Source organism: Thamnophis elegans, chromosome 2 (assembly GCF_009769535.1).
Source record: "Thamnophis elegans isolate rThaEle1 chromosome 2, rThaEle1.pri, whole genome shotgun sequence".
NCBI lineage: Eukaryota > Metazoa > Chordata > Lepidosauria > Squamata > Colubridae > Thamnophis > Thamnophis elegans.
In genome coordinates this window covers 107,151,528-107,157,573 of record NC_045542.1, presented here as the reverse complement: position 1 = coordinate 107,157,573, position 6,046 = coordinate 107,151,528, and positions in this window count along the sequence as shown.

Below are 6,046 nucleotides of genomic sequence, written 5' to 3'. Positions count from 1 at the left end.
TAATTAACAAGACTGGTTTTATAGCATGGTTCGATCACCCTTTTAATTTATAGTTGGAATGAAAGTTACAGTAACTAGATCAACAATAAACAATAAACATATTTACTTTTTTTTTAATTTTTAAAAAAGATTTTATTGGTAAAAAGAAAATACAACATCCATAACTTGTAAAAAACAATACAACTACATTTCGAGATATTCCCATACTATCAAATCATTATAAACATCAAAGGTTAGGTATCTTATTCCTTCCCTCCCTCTTCTCTTCCCTCATTTCTTCTTTTCCATACCCTTTTCTTCCCTCCCCCCCTTACATCCTTCTCCCCTGCCTTCCCTCCTTTCTTTTCTCCTTTCCTCCTTTCCTTCCCCCTCCTTTCCCTCCCTCGGTCCCCCCCTCCTTCTCACATACCTTTCCTCCTTCCCTTCCTCTTTCCCTCCTCCTTCCTTTTCTCTTAATCTCCCTCCTTTCCTCCCTCCTTCCTTCCTTCCTTCCTTTCAACTCTCCTTCTCTCTTTCTTTCCCTCCCTCTTTCCCTCTTTACTACCCTCTCCTCTTCCCTCCCTCCTTCCTCCCCCGGTTTCTTCTCTTTCTTCTCTCCTTCTTTCTTCCCACCTTCTTTCCCTTCTCTTCTTTCTCTTCCTCCTCTTTCCTGTTCCTCTCCTTTCTCCTCTCCATCCTGACTTCCCTACTATCCTCCTCCCCTCCCCTCTAACCTTTGTTACATTAACATATTTTCCTCTGCTGAGGACAACCTGGTTCTCTTTTCCTTTCCTTGCTTAAGGAGGCAAGGATTGTAAATCCTCTCGCCTCATCTAAAATGAAGTTTAATTGCTAATTCCAAGCAGGTAGTTATAGCGGATTTCCTATCAGCTTTTTTAAGTTTTCCCAACATTGTGGTCTAACCAAATTGCTCGACAGTGGGTTCTCACCCCTAATACATTTCTCCTTTCGCTTATCTCTCAGTTGTTGTATATTGTTCATTTGAGTTATTGGTTTAATCGTATTAGGTTAGTCAGCTATCTCTTTTTGTGTCTAAGTCTTCACTGACTCATCAAGCCATTTGTACAGCTTCTCCCAGACTGTATAAAAGTCTGTATCTTCTTTGTCGTTAATTCGCATCGTCAATCTGTTCATTTCTGCTAGTTCTAAAATTTTATTCATCACCATAGTGTTGGTGGGGGCATTTTCACTCTTCCAGCACTGTGCGTAAACAATCCTTGACGCTATCAGAATATGGACTAGGAGATATTGATTAGATTTGCATCTTTTTTGATCTATTATCCCTAATAAGAAAGTTTCCAGCTTAAGACATAGTTTAATTGACAAGATTCCATTCAGCCATCCTAGTATTTGCTTCCAATATGCTTTGGCAACCGGACACGTCCACCACATATGGTAGAACGTGCCCAGCACTGTTTTACATTTCCAGCATATGGCCGAAACTTTTGAAGACATTTTCACCAGTCTTGTCGGTGGGAGATGCCAGCGGTAGAACATTTTATATATATTTTCTTTATAGGCCGTCGATTTTGTCAATTTTAGGTTCCATTCCCAGACTCTTTCCCAGTCGTCTAGGTCTATTGTGTGGCCGATGTTTTGGGCCCAGGTTACCATGACTTCTTTTACTCTTTCTGCTTCCGTTTTTCGAATCAGTAAGCAGTTGTATATTTTTGAAATTTACTTTTTATCCACATCATTATTTTCATTGCACAATTTCTAATTTTACAATGTATTAAATTTGCTGGGGTTTTATATGGGTTACTTATACAAAAGATCGTATTCTGAATGTACCAGAATAATAAAATCAGACTATACTATACCATTTTTCAGATTATTCTAGTCTACTTTTCCTATTGATTTTCTGAACTCCCGCAGGTACCGAGTATGTTCTTTCCTCATTAAGCTACTTGGGTGGTAGATTTCACCACAATAAATTATGAAATAGTGTGGATGTGCTATAGTACATGAATAACAATTAATTCTTATACATATTTAAATAAAATAAATTCATTTTAATGAAAAAGGAATAGCCAGTTCCATATCATAAAGTTTTTCCTGTTTTCCTGTTGACATGTTTAAAATTTGAGGATTGCATGGTTGCTGGCAACTCAAGAGGGTTCACATCAGTGATGAGATTAATTTTTTTTACTACTGGTTCTGTGGGCATGGCATGGCTTGTGGGGCATGGCAGGGGAAGGATACTGTAAAAACTCCATTCCCACCCCACTCCAGGGAAAGGTTACTGCAAAATCCCCATTTTCTCCCAATTGACTGGGACTCAGGAAGCAGAGAGTAGATGGGGGGGGGGGAACCAGTCAGAGGTGGTATTTACTGGTTCTCCCAACTACTCAAAAATTCCGCTACTGGTTCTCCAGAACTGGTCAGAACCTGCTGAATACCAGCTCTGGTTCACGTTTTAGCCCTCTTTCCTTGCATCGCACAATCACCTATATATCGGAGAGCTGCCATTCTGAAGTCTTCCCATTTGTTGCAAAGGAGACTACCATATCCTGGATTTACAATTTTTTATTCATGGACCAGGAAAAGAAAATATCTGCAATACTGCAGTTAGGATCAATTTTACTGCAGTCAAATAGGAGAGGGAGGAACATCCTTTCTGTCCACTTTGAAAGGAAGAAACCAAAAGTTTAAAGGAGATAAAAATGTCCAGACAAATTCTATTTCTATGGCTCGTCCCTATGCCTTTTTCTCTCTTTCAGTAGCAGGAAGGAAAGATTTAACCAACAAATTAATTTACATTTGTTGCTTAAACTAATCCCTTTGACACCCAAATGCTGATAGAGTTAGGTACAGGGGTGGAATTCAGACAGTTTGGACTGGTTCGGGTGAACTGGAAGTTAATTATAATCTGGTTCGCCAAACCATAGTTGAAGGGACTGGCTGACCCCGCCCACCCCACCCTGCCCCTCCCAACGGTCTCCACGTGGCCCGTTTTGGATGCTAGGTAAGTGCATGTACTGGACGTCCAGAAATGAGCCTGTTTCTGGCCTCTAGAGCCCGGGGGAGGCCATTTTCCCTCTTTTGGAGGGTCAGTGAAAGCCTCCAGAGCCTGGGGAGGGTGAAAACTCCCCCATGCCATGGTGCAGGAAGCCAACTATGCCATGCCCCCATGGCCACGCCCATCCAGCAACCAGGAAGAGAACCAGGTGCTAAAAGTTTTCAATCCTACCCCTGGTTAGGATTGATATTTCCACATCAATTCCACCTCCTCCCATAACCCAGTTAACTGTGCCCTGCTAGTATATTCTGATGTGTATTTTCTTCACAAACAGGTCTCCCTGAGTTGGAACAACTTCCCAGATAACTGTGTTTAGAATTGCAGGTCTCCATCAATGACATGGTAAAACTTGATTGAAAAAAATTACGCAGAAGCGAAGATGTTGCCAAGATCAAATCCTTACTCTCATAAATTACCTTTCTACTTGTTGCTCTAAGAAAGGCCTGCCATCTAGTGGAATGAATACATAGATACATGTTATTGAACAAAATGCTTTTATTGTTGAACTAACCCTAGTCTACCTCCAGAATTATTATAATATTTTGTATTAGTATTTAAAATAAAAGATGTAATGCAATTATATAGCTCATCTAAAGAAAAATAGGCAAACATGAGAGTTTTATATATACATTTTAGCTAGCATTATAAGAAAACTCTGAAGAAATAAGTATTATTCGTTTTAGAGAAGATAACAGAAAATTACATAAACATTTGAAATACTAATATATGATTGTACCCAGTAATGAAAATGTGTGTTTGCAGAGTGTTGTATCATTGGGTATCTTCAATAATACTATATATGAATAAAATGTGCTGGGTAAATTGTATTTATCTGAAGGAATTGATCCAGATCCATTTGGGTTTAATGATTGTAGGCAGTTTGTTTCCGACATGTGTTGAAAAACAATTGGGGATGTGCTTTTGCTATGTAATACAGGAAAGTTTTAATCTGAAGATGGGTTCAAATGATGTATTTAATTGTGCAGTTATAACTATTAGCAGATTACATTAGAACAAGATAATAAAAATGTTTTAATACTCTGTAAAATAATCTCCTGTAAAGATTATTTTAATCCAAAAGCTTTTCTCCCCAATAACTGCATTATTTATTTAGCTTTATAAAAGCAATTATTTACAGATACTTGTGTATATTTGACAAATAAAAGTGAAGGTAAAGTTGGGTTTGAAATAAAAAAAACATGGCAATTATTTTCATGATTTGACATATTGTTGTAGAAGAAAATGTAGAACTATGTAAATTATAATGTGTTTGCGTAATTTTTTTCATGATTTCTGCTTTGGTTCAAATTTGAATCTTGCATATTGCACTTCATATTGATCAGTTCTCTTCTTCCATATTTTTTATGGTTGTCATTTTGTCAATAAATGTAGCATTATATATTTCTGTGATGTGTGCTCCTCCACATAGCCAACCATGACTTTTAATGGGCGTGGAATTCCCATGTTGCCAATTCCAGTTTGTTGGAATGATTAAGTGGCAAGGAATTCTCACTGGATTTCAGTTGAGTACAATTCATTCTTACATAGGCAGAACACCCTTCACCCAAAACCTCTATAGAGAGTTCTACAGAATTCCCACCTATTGTCTTTAGCATCTTAATTTCAAGGCCAGATTCCGATGAGATTCACTTGATACTGGGACACAATTACAAAGAGCTGGGGCTTGCAATGCAATGCTGCAATACAGTACATGTTTCATCTTTTGTTGATGCCGATGTCAATCACTTTTAGTTGAGGGTCACACAGTATTCTAAGCCACCTTTTTAACCATAATATATTGAATTGACTACATACAGTATGTGTTATTTTCATAACATACCAAACCATGAATTATGGTTCATAAGCCACAATGTCTGGATTTACATGAGCTAAACCAAATCAAACCACTTTATGATTTAGCTATAGAGAAAAAAAGTTTATAGTTATGACTGCATAATACATGAGGCCACAATCAAGGGTTAATCAGTGTTCACTGTTAGTTTAGTTCCAGCCAAATTGTGTGAATGGCTTAATAATTAAGCCTGGAAGCTTATTTGTGAGGTGGACAAACCTGGAACATTTACCACTTGTTGAAAAGTTAGAAATCAAGGCTTAGTGTAATGGGCACTATGCATTAGAAATTAAGAAACATTTTTCTATTCCACTGTTCATTATCCGCTTCTCCCTTTACACAGAGGCCAACCATTGAAAGGGACAACCCAAGCCCACTGAGACAGAAGGCAGATGAAGTTCATGCACTGTGCTAAGGTATAATATGATTTATTTACTTTGGCTTGGCATGTTGTAAGGATTCACTCAAGCTTCCTTTTTTTCCTTATGTAGTTTGACAGTGTTGTATCAGTTATCAAATTCAAAGGGGAAATGGTTCAGTGATGAAAGATTCACTTTTTAATTCATGTTCATAGTAATATAGGTGGTGAAATTACATTTAGCACTGGATTGATCTAGGAGTGATACACACAGTAGATCTGAGGACCCAAAATTGCTTTCCCATGGAGCTGTTCCTAGACAGAACATAGAACTGTTCATTTCACCTTCCTCAAATGAAACTTCTCAATTGCCATGGCTATATTATTTGTAGCACCAAAAGCTCTGAAGGACAGAGAATTGTTCTGTGTCAGAATCTTGCTACTAAAGTTTTGAGCCAAATCTTGTGTCCTGCATTACCACAGCCGAGAGTGGCCTGAATCAAATCAAAGCTGCCAAGGTATTCTCCACCAGCAAGGAATTTCTTGGTCAAAAGATGGGAGATACAGAGTGCTTTGGTGTAAAGGAAGCACATGTTTCCTTATGTTTGATTAATTTTCTTGGTGAAAACTGATCAAGGACAGATGCAACCTAGAATTAAGGAGACATTTCCTAACAGTGAGAACAGTTAACCAGTGGAATAGGTTGCCTTAAGAAGCAGTGGATGCTTCATCACTGGAGGCTTTTAAGAAGATACTGGCCAACCACTTTTCTGAAAGTATAGGGGCTTCTGCTTAAGCAAAGGGTTGGGCTAGAAGA